We start from the raw sequence: 12,038 nt of genomic DNA on the forward strand, positions 1-12,038 counted from the left end.
GACAAGAGGGTGACAAGCATGCACAGAAAGAGGCAGGACAGAGATGGAAAAGAGTAGAGGGAAAGTTAACCAACCCTAGGCTCTGGGTCAGTCACCTGTGTAGCCAGAGGCTTGACCCAGCTTTGGATAACTCTCGATCTCTTTCCAGTCCTGAATATAACATATAATTTTAAATCACTTTGTATCATCAAACCACATAAGCAAGGAGGCCTTTTGCCATTTTACATGCAAAATGAGCAAAATAAACAATGTACCCCATGCCATCATGAACTTTAGACTGTAACCCAAATATAAAATATGGAAGGGAGGGATTTGGTCCCTGAAGACTGCCACTCTAGCATCCTTTAATCCAAGCTCTATTACTGGCTGCTTTATTATTTATTAGAGAGATCTCCTGTATGTGTTTCTTCAGTCAGCAGATATTCATTGAGAACTATCTCTATGCCAGACTTTCAGGCTTACACACTGAAGACATGATCACAAACAAGATAAACCCAGGTCCTTCCAGTCAGGAAAAGGAGAAAGAAAAAATTGAATGTAATGAGGTAGTTTTGGAGTTTCAATTCTTTATAAGTATGACAATAGTTGAGGCCTATGAACCATGGATTGGAAATGTCTGATGCATATTCAATCAGATAAGCAGAGTGAGTGTCCTACCACACAGCACACTGACTGCAAGCTAGGGCAACTTATTATGTATTTATATGATTCGATTTCCTATTTAAATTATTTCTGTAAACTTTTAAATTGGTAACTATGAACACAATTATACCTATGCCCAGAGATGGAACCAAATGTAAAACTCATTATAGCTAGCAAGCTAGATAGTTATTCAGCTAAGGAGTTAGATGGATGATAGATAGATAGATAGATAGATAGATAGATAGATAGATAGATAGATAGATAGATAGATAGATAGATAAAGAGATGATAGAAACCTAAATATTTTCAATTGAATAACAATGAAAAGTATAAAAATATAGTATGTAAGCGCCCAGGCTCAGAGTTCAGCACCACAAGCAGACCAAAAAAAAAAAAAAAAAAGAAAAGAAAAGAAAGAAAGAAATCAGAAAATGTGTCAAAATAAGAAACAAAAACAGTCAAGAGGTCAAATACAGAAATTGCAGAAATAAAATTAGTAGACAAGGGATTGAGAGACAGTCTACATTACTTAAGGATTTCAAGGAAAACATGACTTTCAGTAAGGAACACAAGATATAGTAAAAAATAAATTAAAATAAACTAAGCATTAAAAATACAGTGCCTGGTGGGCACTGTATTAATTTGTTTGTTTTTACTATCCAATTTGGGTAGGGGAAGGACTATTGGAGATCACTTAAATAGGAATTCGGGCTGACTCATGATGAAAATGAACTTTACAATGTGAGGGTGGGGAATGGGAGGAGATAGGGAGGTGGGGAGGGAAGTGATGGTAGGGGGAAAACAAAGGGGAGATAACAATGCTCACTACAAAATGTACTCACTACCCTAATCATGTAACTGTAACCCATCTTTACAAACATATATATATATATATATATATATATATATATATATATATATATATATATATATATATATACACATCCATATTGGAAGAATTCATTGGATGGGCATAAAAAAGCCGAACAGATACAGCATAAGGTAAGTGAAATGAAGAAATCACAACAATACTCTCTCAAGTGAAGTGAGAATAAAGCTTCTAAGAACTGAAGGTCTCTAGTAAGTACTTTCAAGCAAATAGAATTTCTATTCTGTGGGGATCTTATGGTGGATAAAAATATATGAACAAATAAAAATCCAAATCCAAATTATGTTCCCTCATATCCCAGTAACTAAAAACCTTCTGAGTAGGATATGTACTTGTTTGCTTTTTAAAACAACTCTGTGGTATGTGTGTATAATTCATTAGTTCTTGCACACTGGCTTTAGGAACACTTCCAATGCCCAACTAGCTTATCCTCTACTTTTACATATCTTTGTTGTTGTTGTTCTTCTCATCATGTGGCTGGAACTCAGGACTTGGGTCTATCTCTGAACTTTTGATGCTTAAGGCAAATGGTCCACCACAGCTCCACTCCAGCTTTCAGATGATTAATTGGAGATAAGTGTCTCAGGGACTTTCTGCCCCACTGGCTTTGAAACACCAAACTCAGATTTCAGCTTCTAGGGTAACTAGGACTATAGGCATGATCCACTGGCACAGAGCTTTATAACTTCCTTTCAAGAAAAAAAAACCCAGATTTTCCAAATAAGAGAAAACATAGTAATGTTGTCTTCGAGTCTGGATCACTTTATTAAACATAAAGATTGCCAGTTCATTCCATTGCCCTGAAAATGTTGTAAATTCATTCTCTACATATGTTAATAAACATCAAGATAATTACAGAGTAAAATTAGTTCCAATACTGTAAAGTTATATAAGCTTTGAAAACCATACACTTTACAACAACACACTAAACAGAAGGAAAAGAGATCTATTATCTCATAAGGGTCTCCTTCAGTATACATATCAGCATTTTTTCACCTACTTATGACTGCTAAGTACCTACAAGAAATGATAACTGGACTAGAGTGAATAATACAAAATTCAGATGGGACAACAGATACTAAATATGGTTAATCCAAGCATACAATCATAGATGTATATACCAGTCATATATATGTATATATATATATATATATGTATATATGATCTATGTCATATAGATCATATATATCATATACATAGATAGATGTATGCCTGATATTTACTGTTTTTATAATACATGTGAACATTAAATTTCAAAAAATACCATAAGGACTACACTTATTTCAAGGTAATTCCTGATTTTCTTTTTATAAATACAGACACACTAAGAAGAGTATTAAGAGAATATTTGACTTTTCTCAATGATATCCCCATGTGTTCAGAGTGTGAGCTGAGATTCAGGGTGATGAAAAAACAGGAAAACTAGAAACACAAGGGTAAAAAGAACTCTCAAATGAGTATGACACAAAGGAAGAAAGTATAACACCTTTGGCAGATTGGAGATAAGACTTACTGGGAAGCTCTGGAATTAATTATCACAGAGCTAATAGAAGATAATGATATAAATTACAGAAATATCTTCTCAGTGTGAAAATGTCAGCCTAATAACACTCTAACTTGATAAGAAAAGCCAAACAAAGAAAGAAGGATTATGTGTGAAAGTTTATTAAGATAAACAATCTAAAATACTTTCAAAAAGAGTAACTGTGGTTGGCCATTAAAGGACTTTCAAACTAAGTGGAAATTATGCTCTAGGAAAAGTTCCTGACTGTTTGCTTGGCCAAAGGTGGATGCTCTAGATATTTCATAGGACAAGTGAAGAATTGCTAGAGACTGGGTCTCACCAGTAAAACCAGGTTGGCCTTGAGCTTTGGAACTTGGTGTATCTGCCTCCAGTAGGCTAGGCTCACAGGTGTGAACTATCAACATTGATCTCTCATCCCCATCCCCCATGGTTAGGCTGTGTTCTGATCTAGGTTTGTTCTTAGAAAAGCATGTTCGGTAGATGGGAAAGAGTTCCTCAATGTCCTTCATCACCTGATGTATGTTGGTACTTCCCCAGCAGGATTATTGTTTAGGGAATCAATGATAATATTTGTACCAATCCAACTGAAGGAAGTGACCATCTATCTTCTCAAGATATATGTGTGTGTATGTGTGTGTATATATAGAGAGAGACACACACACATATATGTACACATATATAAAAACTTAACTGGTTTTGTATATAGATACATATGTATACACAAATATGTACATACACACATGCAGATACGCACACAAATATACATAGATATATGCATAGATCTATGTATATTTGTATAGGCAAGTGTTTCTCCCAGTCTTTCCTTTTACTTTCTTTGTACTTTGTGGGGCTGTGGGCAGGCTGGCTTTCTTGGGAATAATTTTGTTTTTCAGAGACAAGGTCTCACCAGGAAGACCAGGTTTTACTTAAAGCCATAAAAACCAGTGTGTCTGCCTCCTGGAGGCGGGTCCTCCAGGTGTGGACCATCAAGAGTGATCTCCTACCCCCCAGGTTAGGTTCTGATCTGGGCTTTGATCCTTCCACTGAGGTGGAAAGGAGATTGGGTAGATGGGGAAAATTTCCTGAATGGCCTTCATTACCTCATGTGTGTTGGTACATCCCTAGTCAAGTAATTATTTAGGGAATTGCTGATCACGTTTGTATCAATCCAACTGAAGGCATTGGCCATTTGTCTTATTGATATCCATACATCTATATGTATCTATATATTTATCTATGAATCTATTTAGAGAGGAAAAGACTTTTCCTAGCCTTTCCTTCTTCTTTCTTAATTTTTGGTGATGTTTTGGCCAGCCTGGGATTTTTGGTACCATTTTATTGGCTTGCTCTTTTTCAGAGATATTGTCTCACTTGGAAGGCAGCTATGCTCACCACTATACCACCAATGTGCCCGACATGGTCTCACTTGGAAGACAGATTTTACTTAAGCTTTAGAATGCGCTGTCTCTGCCTCCTGTGGACTGACTCATAGGTGTGCATCATCAACAATGACTCCCTACTGCTACTGCCCATGGTGAGGGTGTGTTTGGATCTGAGTTTATTGCTTCTGGTATGGTGATCAGCAGGTTGAGCAGCTGGGAGGGACTTCCTTCTGAGCCAGGTTTGGACAGCCTATCTGATTTTGTTTCCTGTGTTTTGATTTGATGCACTGGAGTATGAAGTAGAGGGAGCTGGGTATGGCTCATCCACCCAATCTCTAGCATTCTCTGGAAATGAAAGAGACGGTGGGATTTGTAGGGCCAGAGCTGTTGGAGCCTCTCCCTCTTTATGTAAATAATGTGGTGTGGACAAATATGGTTGCCTTAGGTTTGTCAAGCCCCTGGAATTAGTGTCAGTCCATACCTGTGCTGGCCTTGTCTGGCCTTGGGGATGAAACTTCCTGCCTCCAAGACCACCTCCACTGACACCAGCACCCACATCACTACCAGCACCACTTCCTCTCCCTATACCTCCTGCTCCACGCTGAGCAGCACTGCCCACTGCACTTGCTAGGTGGGCGAGGATGTGGCCACTCCCGTTGCTCCTGGCCAGGTTGGGCTGGAGCTTGCCTCCTGGGACATGACGTGTGCACTAGCGGTCATGACCCGCGAGCTTGGGCAGGGCCAGGAGGCTTTTCTGGAGGTTGGTTTAGGAGCATTGCGCCCATTGGCCTAGGCTCTTCTTGGCTTGGACAGGCGCTCAGTGTTTGCATATGCTACTCTTGTTCTTGGAGAAGCTGCAGGTACAGCTCTTGCCAGGACTCACCCTCTGCTGGTTTTTCATCCTTGAATGTTTTGCCACAGACGATTTGCCACAGCCTGTCTGTACCACTGTATGCCACGGTCCTCGGGTGAGTGTTCCCTTGAGGATAGTGCAGAGAAGAGGTAGAAGAGTGGGAAATGGGTGCTAGGAGAATTCAGGGAGGCCTGGGAATGGATGGAGTGCTCTGTTGCAGGAGCCCCCGGACATGCTGGGGGCACCAGGCAGCGCGAGAGTTTCGCTTTATTGGTCTGGAGTACAGAGGCATCTTCAGGGACTTTCTGACAAAAGGCAAGGCCGTCTCTTTCCCTCCCTCTCCCTGTCCCCCTTTGCCTTCTGCTCCCCTTCCCCCTTCCCTTTCCTCTCTCTTTCCCCCTTCCTCAACACCTTCTCCTTCCCCTTCCCCTTTTCCCACTTCCCAGGGCACAGAGGCTCTGGGCCCAGGTGAAGGGAAGGAGGACATCCTTTTCTTGTCAGGCAGCCCACCCAAATAGGCCTGCAACCCAGGGAAATTGGAGGTTTCAGTGCTGAACTGCACCATTGACACCCTGGCTTCTTGTGTGGAATTGACGAAACTGGCTGAATTGGTGGCTGAGGCTAGAGCCAGCTGTCCCTCCTAGTTTTCCTGGACCTTGCTTGCCTTTGGGACTGAGCTGTGCACGGAATCCAAGGGTCTTCTGGGGCCGCTGTAGCCATTCCTTTTCAGGCCTCCTTGAGCCAAGGCAGTAGCACGAATCCTGCCCCTGGTCCTCTCTCTCCTTGGCAGCAGCTGGGTCTGGTTGAGGGCATCCTCGAAAGACTGTGGAGGTGCATGGAATTCATGCTGTTGTTGGGATTTTCTCTGGTGATTGCCACCGCACAGCTTCACTGCCTGCATCTCTGGGTTGCCAGAGGTCTGTTTGACCTTAGAAGGCAGCCGGCCTGAACCTCTCTTCCCCTCTATAGAGGATCGGCACCCCTCTTTTGGTCTGGCCCCACCCTGTCCCTGGGGTTCCCAAGGGAGACCCTCTTGTGGGAACCCTGGTGGGTCTTGAGACTGTGGAACTGGAAGGCAAGCGTTGCCAGGCATGTCCCAGGTACCAGTGTGCCCAGGGTCCTGCGAGACTCCAGAGCTGTCCACAGCCCAACGATGAGGCCTGCTGCTGCCCCCAGAAGACTCTGGGACCATTCCGGGATGCTTCTCCAGCCTGCTCCTGGGACAGGGGTTGGCAGACCGCTTGCCAGGTCCCTGGAACTCACACAGCTCCCCAGGCCATGGGGGCTCTGGCCCAGAGTTGCGGTCTCCCCTCTCGAGTGCCGTTTCATCCCCCCAACCCCAAACCACACTAGACTCTTTCAACTTGTCCTCTGGCTCCACCCTGACTCTGACAGCCCAAGAGCCTCCTTTCTGGGTTCTTGAGTGCCATCCTGTTCAGGGACCTGGTGTAGAAGCGCTGAAAGAAGTGCTGTGTTGCAGCCCAGGAGAGCCAAGGTCTCCCAGCGTGTGTCCAGCTTCTTTGCCATACTGCCTACCAGCGGGTGCTTCCTAAAACCCTTCACTATCTCTCTGACACCCATGGCACCAAGGATTTCTGCTGTGATGGGCAAGACTGACAGCAGACTCAAGGATTTTCGGAGCTCCTCTGAGTGTGTGCTAGAGGCCAGGTGCCCTTGGAGCAGCTGCATGGCTTCCCACAACCACTTGGTGGTTTGCGTCCCCATGCTACCCCTGGCCACGTCTACAGAGATGCGGGAACCACACACCTGGACTACTCGATCTAGGGGTTCATTCGCCCTGCTCTGAGAGAACAGATCCACATTTGACATCTTCAGCAGGTCTTCCTGCTCCCTGTCACCATCCTCCACCTCCCTTTGCCCCTCCCCCTGCCCAAGATCATACTTCCTGGACTCTAGACCTCCATCCTGGTTAGGGACCTGGCTCATAGCCTCGGATTTGTGGCTCAGCACAGCCAAGGTCTTCCAGTGTTTGTCCAGTTCCTTGGCCAAACCAGCCACCTGTGGGTGCTTCCTAAATCTCTTCACTACCCTTCTGACACCCGTGGTGGCAAGGATTTCTGCCTTCATGTGAATGACTGAGAGCAGCCTCAAGGAATTAAGAAGCTCATCCGTGTCTGTGCTGGAGGCTAGGTGCTCCTGGAGCTACTGCACAACTCTGCACACAGACTCGGCCGTCTGCATCCCAATGCCACCCACAACCAAGTCTACAGAGATACTGGGTCCACTCACATGGGTTCCTGGATGCTGAGGGTCACTCGCCCTACTCTGAGAGAAGGGATCTACATTAGAGGACTTCAACATGTCCTCTGGCTCCCGCTCCCTCATCCTCTTCCACCCCTCCTCTCCCAGATCATCCTTCCTGGGCTCTTGACCGCCATCCTGCTCAGGAACCTGGCTCAGAGCCTCTGATTTGTGCCTCAGCACAGACAAGGACTTCCAGCACTTGGACAGTTCCTTGGCCAAACTGTCCACCTGCTGGTACTTCCTAAAACCCTTCACTGTCTCTCTGACACCCGTGGTGGCAAGGATTTCTGCCGTGATGGCCATGACTGAGAGCAGCCTCAAGGATTTGTATAGCTCATCTGCATTTGTGCTGGAGGCCAGGCGCTCCTGAATCTGCCTCATGGGTCTGCACTCCCACTGGGTTGCCTCCATCCTTTTGCCAACCCCGTCTATGTCTAAAGAGATGTCCAGGCCACTCACCTGGGTTCCTGAATGACATGGGTCACTCACTGTGCTCTGGGCACTCTTCTTCTCATCAGTTGCTGTGAGGCACGTAAGCTTCCTCCTGGTCCTCTCGGCAGCTGTGTCCAGAGTGACCCGGTCCACCAGCTGCCTGCCTTATATAGACCTCTTATTGCCCCACCTCTTCCCACAATAACTCCTCTAAGCCCCTCCCTGGCTCTGGCTCACGCCTGTCACACCATTACATCCTAGCAGGGAGTCTCCCAAGATGCACCTTGCCTGACCTCCTACAAGTCCCCTCCCTACAACTCCCAAGGCCAAGTTTCGGCTCTGCCCTTCTTGTCTGGTACTCCTGCATCAAGAGATCCCCCACTATTCTTCTGACCTGGGGAACCAGGAGATGGTTCAACTGGCGCCCTCCACTAACACTCCCTGTCTCTCCATCTTGTTTACAGGATCCTCTCTATTTGGCCCTGTATTTTCCACCTTTAAAGATAACTCATAACACTAGGCACACCTTCGGCCCCTCCGCTCTCTGCGGAGGACCCTGGAAGTAGCAGCCCCGGCTATTCTTTCAGCCCAGGCGTGTGGAAAGCAGTCAGAACGGAGTTACATCTAGCCTGTCCAATATTTCAGGATCCACAGGGACAGCAGTATCATGAACCCTTAGATTTTAATGTCATAAAATCTTTAGCTGAGTCTGTGCGGACATACGGAATCATGGCGTGCTTTACTGTAGCCCAGGTGGAAGCCCTAAACAGACACTGCATGACACCCGGTGATTGGAGTGGGCTCGCACGAGCTTGTTTGAGCCCAGGTCAGTATTTAGATAGGAAGGCCTTTTTGATTGAATTTGCTAGTGAAGAGGCTGCAGCCAATCAGGTTGCGGGAAACCCAGCTTGGGACAGAGATATGCTGCTTGGACAGGGGAGATTCGCCAATCAGCAGATAGGCTACCCGGTTCAAGTTTATGAATAAATCAATAAAATAGGCATAAAGGCATGGAAGGCCTTACCAAATAAAGGCGAGGTGAGTGGCAATCTCACCAAAATCCTGCAGGGCTCTATGGAGCCATTTTCGGACTTTGTTGCTCGTATGGTCGAGGCTGCTGGCAGAATTTTTGGTGACCCAGACGTAGCCATGCCATTAATTAAACAGCTTGTTTACGAGCAGTGCACTAAGGAATGCAGAGCCGCCATAACCCCATATAAGAATAGGGGACTAGAAGCATGGATGAGAGTTTGCAGAGAGCTGGGCGGACCACTAACTAATGCTGGATTAGCTGCTGCTGTGGTGCAATTAACCCAGAAGAATGGGGCTGGGAAGGTGGCTCAGTGGAGAAGCACTTGCTTTGCATGCCTGAGGCCCTGGGTTCAATTCCTCAACACCACATAAGCAAAAAGAAAAAAGCCAGAAGTGGCACTGTGGCTCAAGTGGTAGAGCGCTAGCCTTGAGCTGAAGAGCTGAGGGACAGTGCCCAGGCCCAGAGTTCAGGCCCAGGAAAAAACCTATTCAAAAAACGCTGTAAATTTGTCTAAACAGTTGTCTAGTTATCTTTTATGTAATTGAACTAGGGAGTTCGATAGCCTGATGGAACAGCTCAGGCTTGCCATCGTCATGGTGAACTCGACCCGAGTGGATGCCGGATTGGCGGAGGGGTTATCTTTGTGGATCTCCACTGCTATGAATCATCTTACGGAGGGGCGGGTTTGGGAGCCCTGACAGGCCTCCTGGTGTTAGCCTCCTTGGTATGTCTGTGGTGCATTTGCCAAATTAGAGGTTCTCAGCATCGCAGTGCAGCCATGATTTTCCAAGCCTTTACAGCCATTGGAGCAGGTCAGTTCCCCCAAGCGTGGCTTGTCACCCTAAAACAATGAACACAGATTGCAAAGCCAAAGTACTGCAGTTGAGAGGCATGAGTTTTGCCCTCGAGGAGAGCATGTTTGATTGCACACGGGTTTGATTCGCCTTTTCCCGTCCTTGTGAATAATGAATCAATGGACAGGCTGAGTCATCCCTAGAGAAGGCGCCCTCTGGGAGAAGGCTTGTATGAAGTCCTTGCATTGCACAACAGGGATCAGACCTCTGTTCTCATCTGTGTTCTTTAAACAAAAAAGGGGGAACTGTAGAGAGATGTGTGCAGCCGCACCTGGAAGATGGTGCCGGCTTCCACCCTCTGCCTTCAGATGGCGAGTGCTCTCTGTGGTAAACAACTCCTTATATGGCTAAGGCAAAGAATCTGGCTTGCTTCCACGTACCTGAACCTATTGGTGGTTCCCTCGTGGCGTATCAGGGTTGGCTACCCAGCAGTACTTAAGGCGGTGGGGAATTCTTCCCGGGGTTGGGGTCAGAAGATTACTCAAAGGTCCTGAATAAACTGCAGAGAGAAGAGTTCGGTGTCGCGTCTTCCTTGGTGGTCAAGGCGGTAGCAACACATCAGAAAGAATGACATTGCCCCATTTGTTAGGAAATGGAAAGGCTTGGAAAAAATTATATTAAGTGAAGTAAGCCAGGCCCAAAAAACATACGTCCCATGGTTTCCCTTATTTGCAATATCTAGTATATGTCTGAGTCAAGCAGAAAAGGTCAGATAAGGTGATGTTAGGGAAATGAACCCTAAGATATGTATTCAAATGTTTTTTTTCTTTCTTTAAGGTGATTGTTTCTAACACATTTTTAAGATTATTTCTTTGTTGCTATGTATGTCCCTCCCCAATGGTATAACCCCTGCTTTCACTGTATTTGATGTCGGTATAATTTGTGGAAGGGAAGGGGAAAAACGAGTCATTTAAATAGAGATAGAGGAGGACCCATTGCAACAATGAGATGTACAAGTCATTATGTCGAAAACAAACTTTACAACTTTGGTGCGGGGTGGAGAGGGAATCTTGGGTGGGGGCACGGGGCGGGGTGAGGAGGATGGGAAGGGATGAGAAGGGGAAACAAAAGAGGAGGCTACAATGCTTGATAAGAAATGTATTTTTTATCTTGCCCATGTAATTGTAACCACTCTGTATAATATTTTCACAATTAAAAAAAAGCTTGTTCAGAATCGTAGTATTAGCATCTTCTTTGTCTTTCTTTAAGGTGACATAAATACAAATATTGCATCTTGTAAGTTTATAAAAATGGGATTATACTTCCTAGATTTTTCAGTGGTATATTGAACTTCAACATTATGTTTCTCAGGTTCACCTGAATTAATGCATATGTTTGTAGTTCATTTATCTGAACTTTTCTGCTTGTCTCAGACATATATTAGTTATTGCAAATAAGGGAAACCATAGGACTTATGTTTCTTTGGGCCTGGCTTACTTCAATTAATAAAATTTCTATGCCTCCATCAGAAAGAATGACATTGCCCAACTTGTTAAAAAATGGAAATCTTGTAATTAATCTTATAAATATTAAAAATATATTTTCTCACTGGGTGGCTCACACTAGTAAACTTAGCTCCTCATGCTGAGATCTGAGGATAGTGGTTTGAAGCCAACCAGGGCAGATATAGTCTATGACATTCTCATCTCCAATAAATTACTCAGAAAAATTTGGAAGTAGAACTATGGCTCAAATGGTAGAGCCCTGGCCTTGAGCAAAAAAAGGCTCAGAGACAGTGCCCAGACACTGAGTTCAATCCCCAGGATCAGAACAAAACAGAGTATGTTTTCTCTTAATACATACGATGGTTTTCTTGCACATGTTTCATCTTTATATATTTTTCTTATTCTTTTCTTTTTTGGGGTGGCTGGGGGACTGGTCCTGCATCTTTTACTCTGCCTAGGCATAGTCCCTGAGCTTCTTTTACTCAACGTGAGTATGCTACCACTTGAGCCACAGACCCACTCTGGCTTTTTTTGAGTAGTTTAGTGAAGCTAAGAGTCACATGAACTTTCCTGCCTGTGCTGGCTTTGAACCAGGATCCTCAGATTTCACCCTCCTGAGTAGCTAGGATTATGGTTGTAAGCCATTGGTGCCTAGCTTTCTTATTATTTTCATAAACATAAGTTCCTAGTAATAGATGGATTAGTTAGTCTCTTTCTT

This window comes from Dipodomys merriami, unplaced genomic scaffold, assembly GCF_024711535.1.
Source record: "Dipodomys merriami isolate MVZ:Mamm:240054 unplaced genomic scaffold, mDipMer1.0.p SCAF_404, whole genome shotgun sequence".
In the NCBI taxonomy this organism is placed as follows: Eukaryota; Metazoa; Chordata; class Mammalia; order Rodentia; family Heteromyidae; genus Dipodomys; species Dipodomys merriami.